General features: G+C 46.4%; 1 pseudogene; it reads right to left on the bottom strand.

Moving 5' to 3' along the window:
• Positions 1–10,501: 10,501 nt before the first annotated feature.
• Positions 10,502–12,203, bottom strand: LOC135898695 (very long chain fatty acid elongase 7 pseudogene; annotated as a pseudogene).
• Between the last annotated feature and the right edge of the window lie 12,947 nt (positions 12,204–25,150).

The following is a 25,150-nucleotide window of genomic DNA, read 5'->3' as shown; positions in this document are numbered from 1 at the left end:
GCGTGCGCCTGGCCGTGTTCTTCCGCGCGGGGACGTCGCCGCGCAAGTTCCGAGCAAAAAGTTAGTTCGACTGAAGTTTCAGTGCAGCATTAGCGGAACGGATATAGTATGGGCTTCCTGGCAATAGAAGATAATAACGTTACTCACCACATCAGTCACACTAAACATAACTGCTTATCATAGATCCCAAAATAAGATTCCATTGTTAAACTGGTTCATAGCCGTTGAAGCCCGTGACAGGACGCGGCAAGTGCGGTGTTCGTGCGGCTGCGGTCCAGTAGGATGTTCCTGTAATTGTACGGGGAGTTTTTTTGCAGTGATATATAAACAGAACGTATTCACCGGAGATCAATTAGCGATGTCTCGGCATGGCACTTTCGCTGACGAGGCCCACGAACTCCTGGCACTCGGTATTTGTCTGACGTGGAAGCCCGGCCAGCCGAAGAGCCGAGTCGGAAACGGAACGGCCAGTCAAAAGCGCAAGAGAAAATTGCGATTGCAGATTTGTGTTTAGTTTGCGACACATCTGTCGCTATGACGACATCTATTTTTACCTGCAATAAGTGATTTTGTAATAGCCCATTCCAGGTTCACCGTAAGAAAAGTGTTTTCACGTTCTTTGGACATATATTGTCAAATATAATGTATAGATTCTCTCTCTCGCTGCTAATACGAGGTACCTAACGTAATCGTACATCGTAAGAGACCAACATGCGTCTGTACGGATATGACCTTAGGAGTGTGAAACCGAGGCCAGGGAGATTCAGAAAATATTACAGGCTGGGAAACAAAGATGATCTGTAATTTTATAGATAAAATACCTGGGCATAAAATATGATAACCAGCTTAGTTGTCGCACGTACATTGAACATATTAATAAAAAAAGATTGCGAGCGGCTGAGGTTCTAAGAAGGCTTAGCAACATTCCATCCTGGATGCGAAGAGACTCTCTTGTGATCATTTACAAAATGTACGTGCTGCCAATTTTTAGAATTTGGACGGATTCTTTATTCCGACGCGCCGGCATATAGAACACATTCATGCGTTCTACTGGAATAGGAAGCTTTGCGCCTGTGCCTTGGTTCACCAAAGTTTGTTGCCAACAATATACTATACCTAGAAGCACGCTTACAGTCTCGTTTGTGTAGATTTCCATTATTAACGCTTCAAACATTTTAACATGACTCCCCGAGTCCATTGAGTTATATGCTGCAGGCGGTAGTTAAGATTTATATGTATTGGATCCCTTAAAGAAAAAACTATAACTGAGCATTTTCTCATGTTAATAGACACATGAACATCCCGTAACAAGTTTTCTATGGCGCACAGGTATGTTTGCAATCGAGTACATAAAAAAGTGGATGTTATTGCCTGATGCAAAAAACGTAATGTCATCTCCGTATACGTATGTGCGTATGTCATTATGTCAAGATATAGAGCTTAGAAATGTTTTGAATGATAAAGGTGAAGTGACAGCTGCTTGCGGAACCCCATGCAACTGTCGATGTCTACTTGAAAAGAAAAACTTTCAGAGACCAATAAAGTTATCTGTCAGTTAAAGAATTCACTAAGCCATTTCTTTATATATTTTGGGAAATTAAGGTTTATCGATTCAATAAAACTACGTGTCCTACCCTATCCCAGTTACTAGAGCGTCAATTTGTCTCTGGCGTCATGCTAGCTTTATCCGGCTTTCCAGGTCCACATGAACGTGCCAAATGGAACAGCCAGATCCCAATCTAACTTGGCAAGGGCTCGCTGCATCTTTGTCTTCCAATAATTTCATAAATAAGCCGAACATTCAGAATTCTTTATAATAATTTGACCAAATTGTAAGCTAGAGCAATTGGCCGGATATTATGAAGCGTGAATCCTTCATCGCTACTTTTAAGAACCGGATTTATTTTAGCAATTATCCAACTGGAAGACATCCCCGAAGACTTAGCAGAATAGCTTACTACGCCTGAAAGGTCACTTGGGGACTCCTTGAAAAAACATTTACATTATTGCGGTTACTCCGTCAGCACCAAGGGCGGAATGTGGCACACTTCTCACTGCCTTAGGCAGTTCCAGCCTTCAATCGGGCTGCCACTTCTTTTCTGACGTGCTCATCCTTTAGGCGCCGTGCTTCCTTTCGTCTTCTTTGTCTTCTAAGGGATCGTAAATATCCTCTGCTATTGTCAGTCCTGACTACTGGTTAGCTAACGTTAAGCCAAAAGAAATCTATTAACCTGAAGCATGTAGCTCTTGCTAAGTGGTCGCTCGAAGCGCCTTTAGAAATTCAGAACCACAATGTGGTGCAGTTATCGAGTGAAATGGTCATTAACGCGTAGTGTCGATGCCACACAATGTCGAGAGATTGAATGGTGCTTCCACCTGACAATGCCAGATGAACCAGTTTTAGTTCGCGCCTGTATAACGCGAAATCAACGTAATATCAACCGCAAAAGCATTCGCAACACACAATCTGGCAAAAAAAGAAGACACGTTTCTCGGCGTGCTTGGCTGCGAATGACGCCAAAGCTGGCAAGCATGATTGTGCTACGTCAACCCAAGGCACAGACACCAGTGGTCACCTAAAAACAATGCCACTGCAGTGCAGGTTTCACTACATAATGCAGATGGGAACTTTGGAATGAACAATATAACTTAAATGAACATCACTGGGAGGTTTTTTTTTGCTCTCCTACTACTCATCTTTTGGCCCATTTTCACCCTTCCCCTGCGCACGGTATATCGAACGCGTTACCATCCCCGGATTTCCTTTGTAATTTTCTCTATCTCTCGAGAACACATGACTGGAATCCACATGCTTTAAGTAATGTTTTCAAGTGCATAGTAAAAAGTATACACTTTGGGGCCTTTCGCTGACTTTATTTCTCGAAGCATTATATGGTGCGGCGTCCAGTTTTCTTGTATGGTGTAGTGGCACCGCAGACGAGAATTGCCTGAAGCGTGAACTTCGCGAATATTTCCTGTTGCACAGTGCAGGCTTCGTTCTACCTCCCGAAATCCTCTCATCGCATTAACTTCGTTTCCGCACGCAAACAGTGTTTGATGGCAAGTAACAAATACAGATGTTTATGAGCGAATTATTCAATATTGCGAAGCAGCCGGTGGCACGCGACAACTGTGAGGGCTTGAGACTACACCTTAATTGATGATGATGATGATGAAAAACGTTTATTTGCTCTATTTTGCAGTGATTTTGGCGGCTTCAGATGGGGTCTTCCATCTTCTCTTCAGGGTCGGTTCCCCTAGTCCAGGGCTCCGCTGAGGGTAGCTGCCCTGCGTGCACGCCTTACTAGTCCTTGTTGGACTTTCAGGATGTCGCTGGATAGCATCCTCTCCCACTGTTCCGCACTAGGGTTTTTTATTATGGCTAGCCCATCTGTTTTCTGGCAAGCCCATGTGGTATGGTATAGGGTTGGTTTGTCTCCACACCATGGGAACTTGCTCTCGCACTGCGTGGGATAGATCTTGCTTAGCATGTTTAGGCACGGGAATGTTCCCGTTTGTAGCTGTCACCATGCTACGACGTCTTCTCTATTTAGTTGTTTGTGAGGGGGCGGGTATTTTCGTCTGATGCCTCTGTAGTAGTTTAGTATATCTGAATAGCTTTGGGCTACCGGCTCGGGTTCCTCAGCGGGGTCGGGATTGTTAGATGCTCGGTTTGTTGCGTGCCCTCGAGCTATCCTATCCGCCTCCTGATTTCCCGTAATGTCGGTGTGGCCCGGCACCCAAACTATCGTGTGTTTGGCCTGGTTGATGATGGTTTTGCCACTTGAGCGGAGGATGCGGAGCGCGCTGTGGCTGATTCTGCCGTTTAGGTAGTAGCGGCATGCTGCTTGTGAGTCTGTGAGTACGGTTAAGGACCTGTTGGATTGGTAGCCCTCCGCTGCCGCTAGAGCCACGGCTGCCTCTTGGGACTCAACTACCGTACAGTTCCGAATTGATGCGCTGGTGATTTCTTTTAGGTCCAAGTTGATCACCGTTGCGACTTTGCTTTTCTACTGGTTTCTGTCCATAGTGTAGGTAGCGGCGTCTACGTACACTGTGTCGTGTCTAATTGCCAGTGTTGTTTGTACATACTCTGCTCTTGCTTGTCTTCGTGCCATGGGTAGGTTCGGGTCCATATTGCTGGGTATCGGTAATTGAATTTGCTTTATGGGTCGTCAGATGGAATCAAAAGCAGGTTTAACAAAATTGGTGTCTTGGAATTAGCTTTTACTAAAAACTACGTACACGTGCACGACTTAATTCAATGTAAGTCAAGCTATCAATCAAGTGATAGAGAAATGTGCAGAATATAACCAACCCTTATATATAGCTTTCATCGATTACGAGAAAGCGTTTGATTCAGTCGAAACCTCAGCAGTCATGGAGGCATTACGGAATCAGGGTGTAGATGAGCCATATGTAAAAATACTGGAAGATATCTATAGCGGCTCCACAGCCACCGTAGTCCTCCACAAAGAAAGCAACAAAATCCCTATAAAGAAAGGCGTCAGACGGGGAGATACGATATCTCCAATGCTATTCACAGCATGTTTACAGGAGGCTTTCAGAGGCCTGGAGTGGGAAGAATTGGGGATAAACGTTGATGGAGAATACCTTAGCAACTTGCGATTCGCTGATGATATTGCCTTGCTTACTAACTCAGGAGACCAATTGCAATGCATGCTCACTGACCTGGAGAGGCAAAGCAGAAGGGTGGGTCTGAAAATTAATCTGCAGAAAACTAAAGTATTGTTTAACAGTCTCGGAAGAGAACAGCAGTTTACGATAGGTAGCGAAGCACTGGAAGTGGTAAGGGAATACATCTACTTAGGGCAGGTAGTGACCACGGATCCGGATCATGAGACTGAAATAACCGGAAGAATAAGAATGGGCTGGGGTGCGTTTGGCAGGCATTCTCAAATCATGAACAACAGGTTGCCACTTTCCCTCAAAAGGAAAGTGTATAACAGCTGTGCGTTACCAGTACTCACATATTGGGCAGAAACCTGGAGGCTTACGAAGAGGGTTCTGCTGAAATTGAGGACGACGCAACGATCTATGGAAAGAAGAATGATGGGTGTAACGTTAAGGGATAAGAAAAGAGCAGATTGGGTGAGGCAACAAACGCGGGTAAACGACATCTTAGTTGAAATCAAAAAAAAAAAGAAATGGGCATGGGCCGGACATGTACTGAGGAGGGAAGATAACCGATGGTCACTAAGGGTTACGGACTGGATTCCAAGGGAAGGGAAGCGTACCAGGGGGCGGCAGAAAGTTAGGTGGGCGGATGACATTAAGACGTTTGCAGGGACAACATGGCCACAATTAGTACATAACCGGGGAAGTTGGAGAAGTATGGGAGAGGCCTTTGCCCTGCAGTGGGCGTAACTAGGCTGATGATGATGATGAAGTCACAGCTATGTTTATTCAGAACACTGTTCGAAGCAGCCGCTTGAAAAAGGCGGAAAGCCAGGGGAATGCCTTAGGTACGAGAGAAGTGGTAGCGCAGAACCGCCCAAAAGCTTGTCCCATGTAGAACGCGAAGAGACGTGCAGAGGAACGACTAACTTCGAAGTGGAGGGCTCCTGCAATTGACTTTCATTCTTTTTTAATAAGTGTTTTTACCTCTATGGCTATTTAGGAGAGTGAAGGTTACCAACGGACAATGCGAGATAGAGAAAATGATAAATTAAAGGCAGGGAGCTTAAAAAAGACTGAGTTGGTTGGCTACCCTGCAATGGGGGAAGTGGAAATGAGCGGGAAAGATTAAGAGAAGAAGAGAAAATCGACTGTGAATATCACCGACGTGGCAACGTTTTCTGCTCTATATCCACTGACGGTCCCTCAGTCCGGTAGCTTTCAGATATCGCAGCAACGCCTTTGTGTCCTTGTTCAAAGTGAACGGATTTCTCTTTAACTGATTTAGAGCTGTGCAGAGGTCATGTCTTTCATGAAATGAACATTGGGTCAAATTTTCTGGTTCTTGAGCCTATCAGTTCCTATAAGCACATGACCTACTGCTACTCACAGACGATGCAATTGAGGAATAGAGGGGGATGAACTTTATTGTCGAAATTGAGAGTCGAACGCAACCACGCCCAACCACACACAACGGACGCTCGCATTTCTGTCCTTGTTTCGTCCTTGTCTGAAAAGCTGCAAACAGACGGTACCTCTGACAATACATTACGAGTTCACCGTAATAAGCGCCTATTTTTGTCGAAGCACTTGTTTACTTTCCTTACCGAGAGACATTTGTTTCTATTTTGGTCAAGCAAGTGCATAATATGTTATAGTATGTCGCCTGAACTCCTTATTAGGGTGTTGTTTAGTCGTTTCGCAAGCCGTCGTGCAGAGCTGGCACAGTCGTAAAACCCTCGTCAGATATGCCATCACAGCATGCGGGAGTGGTTGCAAAACGACGAATGAACATAAAGCGACTCAAATGGCTTATTCTTGCATCGTCAAGGTTAAGAAAAAGAAGCTTCCTAGACGGCGTCCTGCAGGATACAGACATTTTGAAATCTAGAGCTTGCGAATAGTAACCTCGTTGCGCATCCGTTTATCAATATAAAGAGGAAATTGGACATCCACCCAGTTTTAGCAATTGCTAGAAAAAAAACCCATGTGGGTTCCTCGAAAGAAAAGATCCCGGGACCACCGCCTTTCTGGGGCAGCCGCTCTACCATCCGAGCCAAGCACGCGGCTAGCAGATGGCAGGGCGAAGTCGAACATGTCAACAACTCGATGCAAAGGCAAGAGTTTGAAGCAACAGTTCTGCGGGAATATTACTGCCTCAACTGGAGCTTGAAGGTCTCAAGTCTTCCGTCTCACCAGCACTGCGCTGCTTTTTTCTTCCACTTCTCACTGTCCGAGCCAATATGGGCGACCTTTGCGATGTGACATGAATAAGATAGATTACGGGACTCGTCCTTGCACCTTACTTGCTCCTCTTGCTGTCCAAAGTTGGGGCGCAACGTATTCAATTTGCACCTCTCCTCCCTCCTCCCCCTTGCCCCACACACACTTTTGTGTGGTCGGCTGCACACTGGCAAATCCAACAAAACAACAGCTGAGACCAAGTTTCGTCCCAATATAGTGGTCACGTAAGCAATACCTTTTTATTACGTATTTTGATTACATATTTTCCCTTTCTTAATTTCTTCTCTCCACTTTGCAGGTTTCCGCAGAACTATTACTTACATTTATCACAAATGTCATAGCACTACTCCCAGCTTATGAGGAGCTCCAAACCTAGCACTCTTTTGTGTCATAACTATAGCTTAAGAAACAGTCTGAAGCACTTTGTTTATTTCTTACACCGCGCGCGTTCCACGTGATGCCTGTGGTGTGAAAAACATGTTGCATGCCCTTCCCTATGGCCCTGAGTGGCGCTAGTTAACGTATTCCAAGGTTAGGCATCCGCCATGCATATCCAAGGTCATGTTGCACGTACCTCTAGTATACATACATGCCGAAGAAAATCGACACGCTACAGCCACCACCGTATTTTTCACCTCGTAGAGCACCACACACCACACTGCTTCAACTAGAGCTTGAAGGTTTCAATATCTCCCCTCCCACTGGCACTGTGCTGTTTTCTTCCACTTCTCATTGTCGGAGCCAATATGGGTGACCTTTGCTATGTAACATGAATTAGATTACGGGACTCGTCCATGTGCCTTACTGGCTTGAGGAGAAGCCCTTGCTGCTCCTGCTGTCGAAAGTTAGGGGGGGGGAGGGCAATATATTCCATTTGTACCGCTTGGCCCCCCACCCCTCCCACACACATACATACTATTGAAGGCGTCTGTGGTCGGCTGCACACTCGCAAATCCAACAAAACAACAGCTGAGACCAAGTTTTGTTCCAAAATAGCGGCCACGAAAGCAATATCCTTTTTATTGAATATTTTCTGCTTGGGCCGCAAGAATTGCCTTTAGGGCCTCGCCGCGACGCCTTGTAGCGGACAACAGGTGGCAGGTCACACTAAGCACTCACTTATATGCAACGTCTGGCTAATAACTGTGGACAACAAGGCGAGAAATTAGGTCTGAAATTTAGCGTTAGAAAATCAGTTATTATGGTACTTAATAAAAACAGTGGACAGTCAAAACAGGGACAGAAAATACATTGGGTAAAAAAATATAAATACTTCGATATATAGGCCACGAAGGCAACGAATACCTGGAAACACTGACAATACAATAGTAGTAAAAGAAAAGAGAAATGCAGCCATAATGAAACGGAGCGCTATGGGGATACAATAGGTGTGAGGTACTCCGTGGTATGTGGAAAGATGTAACGGTTCCAGGACTTACACTTGGAAATGCGGTTGTTTGCTTGAAATGAGTACTACAATCAGGACTCGATGGCAACCAAAGGTCAGTGGGACGCCAAATGAAGCTGTGCAGGGTGAAGTGAGGGAAGTTCACAGTAAAATCGATTACGGAGAACGGCTGAGGAATATAAAATAAAGTAAATGGGCTGGGAGAGTGTTCACATATTTGTACGTGGAGAACATTGATTTCCAGTGGAGGTAAAGAACTACGAAGCTTACCAGTAAGTATGCGACTGGTATGGTGAGCAACGTGGCAACAAAGAACGTCAAGCGGAAAGTCAGAGAGGCTGAGATAATCTCATGGGTGGCGGTAATGAAAAAGAAATGTGCTATGAGTGACTACTCATGAAGAAAAACGAAATCTGGAGAGAAACAAATTATGATAACTCAAAGGGAAGCTCTATACTTTTCTATGTGAGGTAAAGATGCCTTAAAACCCGCACTTATAAATCAAGATTCAACAAAGACGCATGTGTTTTCTTCGGTAAAGCTAGAAAAATTATGGAGCATGTTTTATTAGAATGGGAAGATATCTGCCCAGCGGTAGATTTATGCACTTCTGGCCTCCTTGAAGCCCTTGGGTTGAGGGATAGCAGGGAGAAAGTAAGCGTGTCCGCAGTAGAGATTTGTAAAAGGCGATTGGAGCTTTGGTGGCAAAAAAAGTAGGGAGGCCATAAACAACGGAGGCGTACAACAAAGTTCCTAATAGTGGTTCAAAAATTTGACGCCAGCAATTTTTTATGAAGAGAAGTATGTACGACGTTGGGCAAAACAAGAAGAGGAGCTTTGTTGCGCAACCCCACAATCCCGTTTCAAAGGGGACGCTACTAACATCCATCCATCCCTCCATTACTTTTCTCCGCAGTGGAAGTCTACTGCTGGAAACGCCAGAACGCTTGAACTGCCACTGGGCATGTCCCGCCTAAGCAAGTTTTAGCTTCCGTTGCTTGCGTCATCACGAGCTCTTTGGGGCCGTCCAACAATCTTTGAAAACTCATAAGCGGCGCTGCTACCTTTTACATAAGGGTGTTGGAACGGGTACGTATAAAGTATTATCATTTACCAGTCTGTAATGGTTCCCTAAATGTGATAGGTAATCACATCTGTTAATTACAAAGATAACTTCCACTGTAGCAGTTTCCAGCGTCATTAAATGATGCAGTAATCCGTAATTCTGATATACACAGCTTATTTTTTTCCACTTTGAACACTTAAAAAGAAAGCGTACAAAATGAACTCGCACTGTCAGCAGCTGATGCGCTGACATAGCTGGCACAGCAGATATCAAAAAACCGAAATATAATGTACCCTGATTTTAATGAAAACCATCCACCTGAGGAGGTTTTCTTCATTTTCGCGCTACATCAAACATTAAAGAAAGCAATGGTCATAGAGTCAAACAGATATTGTGACAACCTCATTCCTCTGTGACACCTATTATTTCGCGTAGTCGAGAACTTCCCCTTTAGCTTGCCAGGCTCACAGCGAGGCCCTAGCTTCCTTGCTAATAATTGCTGCCTCTATATATATATATATATACATATATATATATATATATATATATATATATATATATATATATATATATATATATATATATATATATATATATATATATATATATATATATATATATATATATATATATATATATATATATATTTGCAGCAATTTTATTACAGCTAAGCACCTAAATTAAAGCGTGGGCTTTGCTGTCCCAACAGTTCACACTGGATTTTGAGGGACACCGTAGTGTGAGACTGGTTTAATTTCGACCACCTGCGGCTCTTTAAAGAGCACCCCATGCACGGTACATACATGTTTTCTCTCTTATTTTTTTTTTCATTCCGCCTACATGGGAATGCGGCCATTGTGGCTTAGATCGACCCCGCGACCTCGTACTTAGCGCCAGAACGCCACATCTACCGAATACCTGAAGTTGATCAGAAGCATAATGCTTTTTCAGTACGTTGTGCTTCGCGGCGCCAAGCAAACTAACTCGAAGTGCTTAAGTGCTAATTTTACGTGCCCATTTTGCGTGCCTAAGTGCCCATTTAAGGATGCATTTCTGCACAGTTGCATAGGTAGTGCTCCAAAAAAAGAAATCTTGGGTGAATGCCGCTTCAACAATGGCTGACCGCGAAATAAGAAAACAATGAATCAGATGGTTCGACCCGTTTTATTAAAACAAATCATAGACTGTTCGCAAAAAAACGTAACATAACGGTAAATGAAACAGTCCAACAAGATGATGCAGGTGTAGCTTGTCACTTGCGGTGTGAAACAATAGTAGGCCGACCGTGCAAAATCACACTGCTATGGCAACAACAAAAAATAGTAAAAACAAAAGCATTACGTAGAAGTTCTACTCATTCACACAACAGGAAAGCTGTAAAACGCTGAGAGGCTAATGAGAATGAAGCACATTGCTGAGAAAAAAAATATTCCGACAGATGTTTAGGGCACCTCACATGCCTGCTAGTAAAGCGTCACGCGAGACTATCCAAAGATAAGTTGCCGCTCAAAGACAAGCTGTTCAGAATAACTGCTTGCGTTCCCACCAGCGTAGGATAGAAAACATCGCCTTTAACAAAAAAACAAAGCGTGCAAAGGCGTCGTCGACGCCGTACTCACGCGGTAGTGACACTAAGCTAGTCTTCAAAACATGTCCACACTGTAATGACTCTTGCAACTTAGGCTTTCTTCGGCCTGTCTCCGGGAGACCGTCCTGTTGCCTGAGTCTGGCCGACGTCACTGTCTACCTGTTTCACAGCACTCTTGCGTCCTTTCCTCTTGATGTACTCATGAACATAGAAGTTTATAAAGAGCACCAAGCCCAACAGGCCTTGCGCAAAGGCCAGGCCGATCATAATGCGCGGGTATCCGCAGTCATAGACGAGCGGGATGCAGATGTGAATGAGCAGCACGACGAACTGCGTGATCTGCATCGTGGTTATGTACTTCTTCCACCAGAGGTATTGTTGCACAGACGGTCCCATGCATGCCAGGAAGTAATAGGTGTACATAATCACGTGCATTCCAGCGTTGACGCACATGCCGAGCAACACTTGGCCGTCACCTCCGAAGGCGAGCCAGAGCCAGCCGCTCCAGACGACCAGGGCGTGGTGCGAGACATGTAGTGCGGACATGTGGGAGTACTTCTTGCGCAGCAAAAAGAAGATCGTGTCCAGGAAATCGCCTATCCTGACGAACAGATACCACCACGAGTAGTGAAGCAACATGAGAGAGTGATAGTCGGTAGAGTGTGTCATGCCTTGGCAGAAGACGCTGTAGCCGCCATACCAGAAGGAGTGCTGGAAGAACTTGAACATGAAGAACACGTTGAGCACCACCATCGAGAAGTTGTAGGCCATGATGGCCGGCTTGAGGTTGTACGGCTGCCGGTTGTGCATGAACCGTGGTCCCGCGTGGTACACGATGTACAAGTACAGCCCCAGCACGGCGACGATGAAGCGTAGGTCACCGATAAACAGCATGTCCTTGGTCCTGGGGTCCCTCTTGGACATCAGGTAACGCCATGCCTCGGTAAGGGTCGCCGTCACGCCTCCAGACTCCATCGTGCCCCTGAGCGACTACCGTCGCCGCCGCCCGGTGCTGATTCTTTTCTGTTCGCGGTGCGTCAGAGTGCTTTGAACGCCGTTTGCGGGGGAGCTTTCTCCACAACAGAACACTGATTCAGGCCGTGTGAGCCACGGCTGGGATGAAACGACCGACTTCCCCGCCGACCGCAGCCATTGGGGTCGCGCCAGTGAGGAGATCCGGCGAGGGGAAGAAGGAAGTGAGAGTGCGTTTCCTGACAGATCAGACGCAGCTTCCATTTCGTCCGCCCCGCCGCCATGCACCGTCCTGGCGTGCGACAGAATGCCCGGAGAATGCAACACACGAACCGGTTCCGCGTTCCGCCGCTGTGATCATAAGACGCATAGGGAGGTAACTTCATTCAGAACTATACTCGGGGACAACTTTCTGTGGCAATGAAGGGAAAGCTACGGATGCCAAGTGCGCACAAGTGAGAGCGCTTCTGAAAAGAGTCCCGTGTTTTAATCCACGGTAGCTTAAGCTGGGAAAGATAAAACATAAACACCTTATTAGCTAGAGTTACGTAAGATAAAACACACCACTGAATGTCAAATTTTACTTATTTTGCGGCTTTTCCCTTCCGTGTCAGGGCAAACGCTAAACTATCGCCCCTGAAGCAGCGTCGATTCAACGTCTGTTCCGAGCAACCACAAGCACTGTCAAACGCTGGCGGACTACTTGGCACCGTGACACATGTGCAGCAGCCATGCGCCCGTAGTTTTCCCTTCATTGCCACAGAAAGTTGTCCGCGAGTATATCTGTCCTTTCGCTAGAAGGCCCGTAGCTAATAAAGCTCCAGTCAGCTGCCACCATCTCCCGGTAACGAGAATTTTATGCAAGTCCCCCATTCGTCGATTGGAAGGAAATAAATCAGCCGGCTGTGCGGCATTGTTTCGAATAGACACATGGGCGAAACGTTCGTACGTATTTGGCTGTCACACGTCACAAGTTATTGTATTTGTATGCATTGTGACGTCCGCACGCTAGTATTTTGCACGCTTATTGCTGCTGAAGGACATGAGTGGGACATTAGGACAGAGTCGATCAATGCTGTAAAACTGGCGGGTTGTTGCAGCGCAAATTTGACAGGAAACGAAAAGTTAATAAATGATAGACAGGCGGTATTCTCTTCTTTCCATTTTCTCCTTGCACGCTGGTGTCATTTTCCGGGACTTACGAAACTGCGGTCCCTGTGGCATCGCTTCCTATCGCCTACGCTTCGCACGAACAAAAATGAATGCAAAGCGACTTTTTATTCAGAGTATTAGACGATCTCGAAAATAGCCTCGGAAGTGCATAACCGCTGGGAAGTTGGCGAGCACGATTACTTCTTCCTTATATCAGCTTCGCAGCACAACCAGGACACACTGAAGGAAAAGCAAGCAGCACGGCAACAGGAAGCATTTAGGAAAGACGCGAGTGACGAGGAAGTTCCCCCCGTATTCTGTCTAGCCGACTGGGAAGCGTACTTCGAGAGTGCAAGAGTATTATTTGCGGATCAAGGTGTTACGTGCTATCGGCCAGTGTTCTCGACATACGTTGCGTAAGGGAGTTCAATGGCTTCCACTCAGCGCAATAGCAGGAAAAGAATGTCTCAGATTTTGTTAGCGAAGGCATCCACGTGCCCGCAGACTAAGAACTGGTCTTCGACAAACCTACGTTTTGTTTATCCCAAGCGCGCCGCTGAAGATAAGATGCAAATCAACCACGCTGCACAGCGGAAGTTCAAGGCCATCAGATAAATCGAGCTGGCGTTTATAGTGCTCATTTTCCTCGGTTATCTCATCGGTCTAGCAGGTGGCCCCGTCCACGAAAGAGCCAAGGACGAGGAAGCATGGCCGTATGTATGACATACAGCCTGCAGAAAGAGTTTATCGACAGGCTTATAATACCAAAAGTGCTCATGTGTGCGACAGAAGCGCTATTGCTTTGTAAAACTAAGCCCAAGATTTTAGTTTATAGCCACTCAAAACTTGTGTGAGCTTCTTTATGCATACACTATGGTATCAATGCCTCCCTATCAAGATATCTTCGAGGCTTCGCATAGAACGTGTGGAAGCACTCTATCCCTTCATGTTCTCCTTCAAGCGGTTAAATTTGAAATCAAGGAAAACTTAGTATCATCTAGAGCTCGCGTATGCACAAATACTTATATGATATACTGCGGATGAATGCCAATGGGAAATAGGAAAAGCCCATGTGCAATGGGCAAGTGGTCTGAACAGAATAATGTCCATTTGGAGTGACAAGGTCAAAAGAAAAAGCCCACGAAGAAATCTAAGTAAGGGATAAATAGATACGCCGCCACTTGCACTCCTGATAGCATTTGCGCACTGTGGCGTTCACTGTGGGATAAAAAAAAGATTTATCCAATCTAGCCATGTGTATGGATACTCGAGCGTTCAAAAAAATGATTATTTGTATTTGTGTGCGCTGGTATATCTTGTGTGTCGTACTGTTGTTGTTGTTGTTTTTTGCGTCTCGGGTGATGAAGCTCGCTTTTGACTGTCTTATCTCTGTGCGTGCATTGTTTTATGCGTGTATCTCCCTCATATTGTACACCTCTTCACGAGCTCGACCTGCATTGTGGCCTCGTGTAAGTATGTTACTCTGTATACGTGTGTAGGTAGGGACTCACAGTATTGTGTGGTGCGAACTCGTTCTGTATGTTCGTGTGCAAATAGGACTACACGCGAACTTTATTCACTCCTTTTAGCGAATTGCGCTCTAGATTTCGCGGACCTGTGACGTTGCTTCCTCTTATCTTACAACATGTTTCTTATTGTTATTACTATTATGTGGAAAGGAGCAAGCAGTCACCATTATAAGGTAACTGAAAGGAAAGATATACAACCACCCGAATGTAGCACGAAGCCACGAAAGAAACCCCACGCGGGTTTCTTCGAAAGCAAGCTTCGCAGCTGAGCAAAAAGTTCGTCCATGTCCGGGATTTGAACCCGGAGCCAATGCTTTTCCGGGGCTGTCGCTGCCATCTGGGCTAACCAGAACGCTAGCAGCTCGCGGAGTGAGGGCGAATTAATCGTGCAAGGGTTAGTTGAGGTTAGTTTGAAGGTGACAGCAACTTTTTCTGTTATTTTTATTTCAGTGAAAGAAAGGTAATGGCTGCTATTATTAGAAAGCGAAAAAAGCAACAAATTCATCCTCTACGTTGTATGATAATGGAAGAAAAAGGGTGCGGGAGTGCGGGGCGAATTCCAGGCCTGTTTTCTCGTGTTGTCAAGGTGTATATTCTAATTGTCCCCATTCTATGGTGACGATCTTTTTGGGGACATTTGGTTAGGTAAGTTACTATATTGACACGTAGAACAAGCACTGCAATTTTAATATCATCATTTTAACAAACCTGCAATTGAAAAACTAGAAAACAGCATATTCTGGAATCTATTGGCGACGGGTGTACGATCTCATCAGACATGCTATTTGGCGACAGACAGAATTGGCGACAAGGCTCAAGTTTGAAATACTGTAGACACGTATTGCGCCGAGCGAAAACAAAACAAATAATTCGGTGAAAACGAACACCGGCAAAATTAAAAGTATTGCTTCACGTTGTCAATTTCCCAGCAGCAGTTAATAACCACTGAAAACAGATTTGTCACCGCAACTACACTGTTACTTCCTCATCATTCAATCCTTTCACTTGTCTGCTAAATACGCGCTTGCCGAAATCAAACCCGCGCGTGATCTTGCCAGTTTTCATTCCACTTGCGTCACTCATTCACCTCACCTTAACGCTACAGTTACCTACTTTCCTATACGTCACCGTTTCACAAAAGCAAAATCCGCCCGACGCCATCTCCGGCGAGCTCCTATATCTCTCGGCCAGTCGTCTTTGACCTCCCACGTGACGCATCGCAGCTCCTCAAGCAGGTCACTGGCATGGCAGCCGTGCGGGACGCGGGAGGTGAAAGATAAACGCTTAGGCAACTCGCGCGGCCGACAATGCGGCCAGCGGTGTAGCGCCCCGGCCGCATACGATTCCGATTCTTAGGTCCACGGGAAATTTATGCCACCTCGATAGCCGATACACGTAAAAACCTTCGCAAGAAAGTCCGCTGGCCCTGCACCCCTCGGGCTAGTCGGCAGTGAAAGTGCCGCGTTCGCGTGCCGGTAACGATGTCGGCCCGCCGTGGCCGTGCGCAAGCTCGTTTTCCTCTTCCCCCCGCGACTTCCTTCACCGTCTCGTCTCCGCGCCGGCTGGATGGCGGCTAGGAAAGGAGTAACCCGGAAGTGCCGAGTTGAACCGCGCTGCGCCCCGCAGGAAATTCGGAGCAGTGGCGCAAGGCCCCGAATGGGGACGCCAGAAGGCCGGCGCTGGCGTGTACGCGCCGGGAGTTACGCAAAGGCGGCGAGCGGCGACCTCAAACTCACTGCGCCGGAGACAATGCACGGGGAGGCCGTTCTCGTAGGCAGTCTATAGCCACGGGTGTAGACGCCGCTTCTTGCGACGGGGTTACACTACGGGACTGGGAGGCTGCGCGCAGCACTCGGGCAGGCGGGCAAACACACGCACGCACACAAAACGCGCCCGCGGACGCTCACGAACAATGGTGACGACGCATTCACTCTCGCCATAGTTCGACAAACTGTAGAGGAGACGGGGAGATACCGAAAAGCGGCAGTGCTTTATGTGCAGTGCACGCGCTTGGCAATGGGTGCACGCCATGAAGGGGATTACGGGCAAGGTCCACATGTCCTAACACAAAAGAATCAACGCGTTCTTTCAGCTGAGGCCAGATTCACAGGTATACTTCAGATTTTCTTGCGAACGGTTTGCAACTAGCCGGTGCCTTCGTCGTCGTCCTGTTCTGTGACTCTTGGGGGCGTTCTTTTTATTTATTTATTTATTTATTTATTTATTTATTTATTTATTTATAAGCCAAGACGCTTGTCTAGAACACGCAAGCCGACGGCACCAGTTGGTGCTTTCGTGCACCAACTAGAGGACAAGTCGCGTGCTCCATGCTGCACGGGTGACGCCTAGCCGTAATAGCAATAATAACCCGTAACAGGTAGTTCGAGACCGGCTCGATGTGAGCATGTGCCTCCCTCACCCTGCTGGTCACCGCTAGTGCCGCTAGTACCAGCAAGGAAGTATCCAGACGAATACAAATATGTTAGAGCAGATATATGGCAGATAGCCCCACGCAGCATTGTTATATTTTTTTGGCTATTGGCGCTAAGCTGAAACAAAAATTTCGCCAAATTTTCACTAAATTTTGTTTCAATCTCGCTAAAGTTATCGCTAATACTGTCAAGAAAGTTTTAATGACATACGCATTTTCGATATCTATAATATAGGCTAACGTTGCCTAAATCATCCGCCAGAGCATTTCATGTTTGTCTAGTGTTCACGCAGGTGGGGAACAAATATTTAACGGCAGGGTGAATACGACACTTAATTTAGCAGTATATGTCTACACAACAGATGAAAAAAAATGAAATCACCCGCCGTGGTTGCTCAGTGGCTATGGCGTTCGGCTGCTGAGCACGAGGTCACGGGATCGAATCCCGGCCACGGCGGCCGCATTTCTATGGGGGCGAAAACACCCGTGTACTTAGATTTAGGTGCACGTTAAAGAACCCCAGGTGGTCGAAATTTCCGGAGTCCCCCACTACGGCGTGCCTCATAATCAGAAAGCGGTTTGCACGTATGGTATGGTATGGTATGGTATGTATGGTATGGTGAACTTTATTAATGTCCTGAAGATCAACCCTTAGGTTGACGCAGGCGGCTCCCACGTCGGGACAGTAAGGTTTAACCTTACCGCCGTATCATGGGCCTTCTGGACGGCCTGTACTTGATCGGAAAGAACTCCACTGTGTAGGACTCGCTGCCACCAGTCTCTCTCCTTGTCACAGTCTGTGAAAGTCACAGGACACTGCCAAAGCATGTGATCCAGAGTAATGATGCCATTACACTTCTCGCAATTGATTGGTATCTCTCTTTCAGGATATATCTTGTTAATAAAGTTTGGACTTGGATAAGTTCTTGTTTGCAGCAATCTCAGAGTCACCGCTTGAGCTCTATTGAGCTTAGCGTGTGGCACTGGGAATTCCCTTCTGTTCATGTAGTAATGCCTTGTGATTTCATTATATGTAAGTAATTGGTCCCTGTTCTCCACCTGTATATTATTAAGGTCCTGGTCGCGTAGTGCACGGATAGTAAGCCCTCGTGCAGCTGCGTTAGCCATCTCGTTTAAATTCTTCCGAGATGGATCGACAGACCCCATGTGCGCAGGAAACCAGCGGATTTCGATCTCTTGGCTGTCCAACTCACCGATCAGCTGGGCAGCCCTTTTGGTTACAAAGCCATTGGTAAAGTGTCTAATAGCCATCTTAGAATCGCTGTAAATCTTCGTCCACTTATTATTCCTTAAAGCCAATGCTATCGCTACTTGTTCCGCGACTGTCGTGTCTTTAGTCATGATTGTAATAGCATCCCGAGTGAGACCATCTGCATCTACTACTACTGCCGTAAAGGCTTTCTTTCCTCTGACCCACGCAGCATCTACAAATGCCGCATGTTCTCTGTCGTGTTCTATCTCTTGCAGGAGAGCTTTGGCCCTTGCCTTTCGTCTTTCCAGGTTGTGCACTGGGTGCATATTTCTGGGGAAAGGAGTCGTCTTGATTATCTCTCTTATGCTATCTTTTAGTTCTACTGTGCCTTCACCTGAAATTTTGGATTCGGTTGGGCACCATCCTACCTCTTCTAGTATTGTTCTACCTGGCCTTGTTCTAGAGAGCCTCTCTCTGTGGGCAATTTGCTGAGCTTCAATTATCTCGTCTATTGTGTTGTGGAGCCCCAGTTTCATTAATTTGTTATCCGGGGTGTTAATCGGTAGCCCCACTGTTGTTTTGACAAGCCTTTTAATTAATCTGTTCAACTTGTTTAGCTCTGTCTGTGTCCAAATGAGCATCCCAGCTACATATGAGAAGTGGCACAAGGCGAAAGCGTGGACCAGTCTCATGGCGCTCTCCTCTCCCAGCCCTCTTTGTCTGTTAGTGATTCTCCTTAGCAGTCTTATTACCTCCACAGTCTTGCTTGTGATGTGTCGTATTGTTCTTCCATTTGCCCCATTTGCCTCCAGGAATAACCCTAAGACTCTTATGGATTCTACTTGCTTAATAGATTTGCCTGCCTTCGTGGTTAGTACTAACCGGGGTTCTTCTTCGGGAACGTATCCCCTCGGTTTTCTACCCCTTCTTCTGTTCTTGAGTACAAGGAGTTCAGACTTACTAGCAGAGCATTTGAGTCCCATGTCTTCTAAAATAGACTCTACCTCATAAATGCTCTTCTGAAGTCTGCTTTCCGCATGTCCCATACTTCCTTCAGCGGTCCATATCGTCACATCGTCTGCATAAATGGTAAAGTGAATGCCCTCTATCCTTTTTAGTCCCTTTGCCACTTTTGACATGGCCAGGTTGAAAAGCATAGGTGACAAGACCGACCCTTGTGGCGTCCCTCTGTCACCGAGATCCATCTTCTTTGATATAATATCCCCGAATCTAAGATGAGCTGAACGATTGCCAAGAAAGGCTTTAATCACTTCATAGAGTTTTCTCCCCAATCCCAGTTCGGAAATCACTTCAAGTATTGCTCTATGCTTAATTCTGTCAAAAGCTTTTTCGACATCCAACCCCAAGAGAGCTCGAGTGTTTGTTGGTTTAGCCAATAGCAGTTGATGTTTGATTAACAACATGGCATCTTGTGTGGACAAGCCTGATCTGAAACCAATCAGATTGTACGGTAGGATGTCATTGTCCTCCACATATTTCGTTAGCCTGTTCAATATGACATGCTCCATTGTCTTCCCTCAGATTATCCAAGTTGAGTTGCTTGCCCGGCTTTGGTATTAAGATAGTACTGGCCGTCCTCCATTCTTCTGGATATACCCCATCTTTCCATAGGTCATTAATGTATGTGGTCAGATATTTTATTGATTCGTCGTCCAAATTCTTAAGCAATCTGTCAGAGATTCCATCCGGGCCAGCTGCTGACCTACTATTCAGATCATACAGTGCCGTGCGTACCTCACTTTCGGTGAATTCCTGATCCATATATTTGCATTCTAACCCTAAGTAATCGGGATAACTCACATCCTGATCTTTCCTGAGAGGCAAGTATTTAGTAGCCAGTCGCTCCATTATGCTCTCTGCGCTTGCAGTCTGACTTTCCTGGTGTACCAGTTTCGCCACTGCCGTGCGTCTATTCGATTTAGTGCCTTTTTCGTTGAGCAGATGCCTGAGCAGACTCCAATTGCCTCCACGTTTTATCCTTCCGTCTACACAATTACAAACCTCATCCCATTTTTGTTTCTGCAAGTATCGTGCGTGTTCCTCTATATTCTTATTGAGCTGAGCAATTCGCTTCCTAAGTCTCCTGTTTAAGCGTTGTGATTTCCATCTTTGTAAAATCGATTGCTTGGCTTCGATCAAATGCGCCAATCTACTATCAATTTGTTCGACCTCTTCCTCTGTCTCTATAGCTTTAGTTGCTGCATTCAAGTCGTCCCTAAGCTGAGCTACCCACTCTTGTAGTCTGATGCGCCCCTTTCTATCTGTGTCTGCTCTGTCTTTTCTGATTTTTCTAAAGTGATCCCAGTCTATGTAAGTGAAATGCTTTACATCCACCCCCGTCGTTTCTACCATTATGTGTAGTATGTAATGGTCGCTTCCTAGGTCCGTGCCAGAGTTTATCCAGTCTGCCCTGGGTAAGTTATAAGTAAAGGATAAGTCCGGGGTAGTGTCCCTACACGTGGAACTGCCACACCTGGTAGGAAAGGCTGGGTCCGTGATAAGAGAAAGGCCTAAATCTGTGGCGAGATGCCAGATTCCATCCCCTTTCTTACTACTCCAGCGGTAACCCCAAGATTGGTGTGGGGCGTTGAAATCCCCTCCTATTATGAGTGGCGCAGTTCTGGCTACCCTCATGGTCTTATTAAAGATGGCTCTGAAGCTCTGTCTCATCTCTCTGGGACTGCTATATATGTTGAGGCAGAACAAGCTTTGCGCTTTACCTCTGTGCCGTTTTAGGACCAATTCTATAAATATGTATTCAATTTTACTCGCCCCTAATTTTAGATCGTGCTCTATGTAAGGAATTTTCTTGTCAATTAGGGTGGCAATTCCTCTGCCTGGTTCTTTGCCTTTGCAGACCGAGTTGAAGCCGGACAGCCCGATCTCCTCCGCTAGAGTTTCCTGCAACATTATTAATTTTGGCCTATTTTCAACCGTTTTGATTATTTGTGCTAGTGACGCTCTTTTTTGCTGAAATCCTCTGCAGTTCCACTGCCACACACTAAGTCTATTTCTGTTATCCATTATTATTGTCGTTGCCTCCTGACTTGCTACCCCCTGTCACTGTTCGCTTGACTGTACCACCTGCCGCTCCTGGGGGTGTTCTTGCGCTTTCGGCTTCCAAGGGCATATATTCTTCATCTTCTCCTTGGGCCTCTAGCTTTTTCAACCTTTTCTCGGCTATTAACTTCCACTTCCATGTTTTATCCACCTTAAGGTTAACGCTGTCTACCGTGTCCTTTAGGTCCCTAATCGCATTCCTAATCTCCTCCAGAACCGAGCACATCGATTCTGCCTCCGGAACTACAGCTCTCTTTTTGTGCGCCGGTGTGTCTTCTTCCTGGCTGTTCCTTATACACACCGGCTTAGCTATTGCCACACTGTCGCTTTCTGTCCTCAACCCTTTTTTCATTTCCTGAATCTGCTGCTTAAGTTCTTCATTTGCTTTCTTTAGTGATATAACCTCTCTGATCAGCTGTTCTACTCTGGCATCATTACTCTGTTCCTGCGAGGCTAGCGCACCTGTGACTTTCACAGTACCTTTGACTTTCTCGGCCCAGGTCGCTCCTGGCTCCTTTTTCTTGTTTATCTTCAGCTCCTGCTCCTCGAAGCGCACCTGCGTCTCCCGAGACCTGGAACGGTTTCTTCCCCTCGATGTTGAGCGCTGTCTTGGTCTTGATGTGCTTCTCGAGCGTGAGCGCCTTCCGGCGCCTGGAGGGGTTTCCTTTGTAGGTTGGGCCGATTCCATCTCTGTCTCCACTTTGGAGCGTTGTCTTCTTCTTACTCTTACTACATATGGTATTTGGTACCGCTGCTTGCACGCCCTGTCACCTGTGGGGTGATCTCCACCGCAGAACTTGCATTTGGGAGAGCAGATATGAGCCTCCCCTGGGTCTTGCATACCACATCCCCTGCACTGCACAACATCAGGTGTTGGACAAACGTCTGATCTGTGTCCGATTCTTCCACATGCGTAACATACGTCAAATTGCTTCCTGTACAGATAGCACCTCACGAGGGTTGACCCATATTTGATGAAGTTGGGCACCCTGAATCCGTCGAAAAGGACAATAACCGATCCCGTAGCTTTGATACGTTGTGCAGCCAACGCTGTTGGGTTGTATTCATGCACAATCTTTTTCGTGATCACACTCTGACTGTCATTGAGGTTCACTCTTCTAATAACCCCCTTGCACGTAGAGTGGGGGGCTGTTTCATAAGCGCTCACTTCATATTCTGCCTCCATGATCGTAATGGACTTGATTCTCACATACCTTTCAGCATGAGAGGAGTCCGGTGTACTAACCACCACAATATTCTGTGTGAAGTTGGGGCAGACGATGTCTTCCCTCGCTTGATCTGCTGTAAGTCCGGCTGCCTCGACGATCGCTTCTCCAATAGCTGTGCTGACCTTGTTCAGGTTGAGGCCTCCCCGAGGCCTAACGATGATTTTCCTGTGCTCCTCCGGCAGTTGCGGCATTCTTGACGCCTTCACAATCCGGCGCTTGAGCTTGTCGGCCCCGGCAGCACCTTTGTTGGCGATCTCCTTTCCTTGTGATTCTCGGAACGAATTGGCGGCTCCACCAGCTGCCCAGGTCTTTTTCGCAGATCGCGATCTTCGGTTGGTGACCACCTGCCAACCCATTCTTTCCTCGCCGTCTTCTGTCTCCGAGGAGGGTTCGTCGTCCATGCGCATATCGAACATGCCGGCTTGGCGGGCTCGCGAGACCTACGTGGCGTTAGGCCCAGCGTGGCGCCCACGCGCGATGCACAGAAAAGAGGCTGTAGAAGTCCAAAAAATGCTGGCCCGCCTTGTCCAAAGGTATCCACCGATTCGGGTTAGCCTCACGAATCCGATGATAAGCTTCAATGCGTGGTCCTGCCAAAAGTGCCTGCAGAATCCTTTATTTAGGTCCTGAGGGATCAGTCTGGGACTGATGCGGGCCACTCCCACGTCGGTACAGAGAGGCCGAGCCCCTCTGCTATCACACGGGCCCTCTGGACAGCCCTGAGTTGGTCCGCCAGCACTTCACTGTGCAGCATTCGCTGCCACCACTGTAAAACCCCATAATTTAATTTTTAAAATGAAATATCGCATTCATACTTCAGACTTCAAGGTTAAAAAGCCATAGAACAATTAAAAAAAACACCGGTAAAGTGGTCTCGTTGGGACGAAAATTAAGGCACTTGGACCACTTTATCCTTGCAAGTTTTGTAGATTGCGGCGTTCGTAAAAGGAGAACAAAATCATTCGACACGTGCTTGGTTGTATGATAACACGGCGATGACACCTGGTTTTTATACAGCTCTACGGCCGGTCTGGAGTGCGCTCCAGACTGACCGTAATAGGTCAAATGGAGTACGATATGCTTCTGCCCTCTGCACCACCTGGAAGTTTCGGGCAGTATACATTTGTCCGAAAGTTGTGAGAAACGGAAGTTTTGCGTTCATATCCGGGTGGACGAGCCCAGCTTATCCATTAAGTACTGTTTTTTGCAGTTGATTCACCTACTGCATTCTAAATCTCACCATACACTTCATCGCTTTTTGTTTTCGTAATTAACTTACTGCCTGCGGACGTACGCCAACCTAACATTCTAGCGTAACTATCAAACCTGCAGTGTCAAGAACTATTCAAATCGGTCTTGTAAAAACTAGGAATGACAGAAAAAGATAGGCACATTTTTCGAGTACGCTTTTGTGAGCCTGTTAAGCCCAACGTGCTGTGAAGCATAAGTACGACGTTAGCACCACCGATGTGAAGACAACCGTTGGTTCACCGTGATGGCAGAGCCCACGAATCCATACGGGCAATTTGGGACGCTTACTTGTAGTTTTTGAACATTTAGATACGTCCTAGAAATTCATTTTGTAGCAGCTTTCCGAACTTTAAAGTCGTTAATGTGCCACCGATTTTTCTGTCGTCACCAAAAATTTCAGTGTTCAATAAATTGCAACATTTGTCGCTAAATAGACAAGAAAGTTGCTAAATCTAGCGAAAGAATGGATAATATGGCAACGCTGCTCCCAAGCTAAAACCGGCACCTTACCAATATTCATGAAGTCAGAAAGACGCAATCAGTGAACTGTACCTATAGTAATCTACGCCCCTGAAATTTGGAGTATAGCAAAGAAGCTTTAGATGAAAGTGAGCACCATGCAGACAAAGGTAAGTGGAACGCAAAATTATCAGTGCAACGTTTAGAGGCAGGAAGACGACGGTATGCATTACAGTGTAAAGGGGCATACCTACTATCCCAATCCATATTAATAGGAATAAGTGGCATTGGCCAGATTAAGTATTATTAATATTCAACATAAAGAAACGTTTCTAGCGGCGTGCGGCAGAGGACAGCACAGGAAAACTAAATAGGTGGATGGAGAAGGGTACGGGAGAAGGGGAAAGAGTTCGAACATGACGCCTGTACACGTGGCCTACGCTTCTGTGGTCATAATGGCTAAACGTTACGCGCGTCGGAGGTGCCGGCACGGCTACAGCAGCGACTGCGGCAGATGCATGGGAGATGTGGTGACCGCGGCGGCGCTTCTGTCGGCGTAGTGTGTGCCGTATGAAATAAATGTAAGATTTCATAATGTATGCAGCCCGTGTATGCAACCTAAACAGATTCGCTGGTAATCAGGGTCCATATGAATGTTGCGGTCCCACGAAATCTTTTTTTTTTCCTCTGCGGCAGTTTGCCTGACACGGCGATATTTTTTGGACACTTACATCTGACAAGGCAAGATGAGAGCAAGCGCTGGGTCTTCATCGCTGCTTGACAACCACGCGCATCTTACCGCCGATTGACGCGCTTAATTTTATTGCGTCGTTCTTTCATGCGCTACAGAGAACAAGCAAAAGCAGCGGAATAAATGTAGTATAGAAAC

This window comes from Dermacentor albipictus, chromosome 3, assembly GCF_038994185.2.
Source record: "Dermacentor albipictus isolate Rhodes 1998 colony chromosome 3, USDA_Dalb.pri_finalv2, whole genome shotgun sequence".
NCBI classification, from domain to species: Eukaryota; Metazoa; Arthropoda; class Arachnida; order Ixodida; family Ixodidae; genus Dermacentor; species Dermacentor albipictus.
The sequence above is the reverse complement of the archived record's forward strand: the minus strand, read 5'-3'. Positions and strand labels throughout refer to the sequence as shown.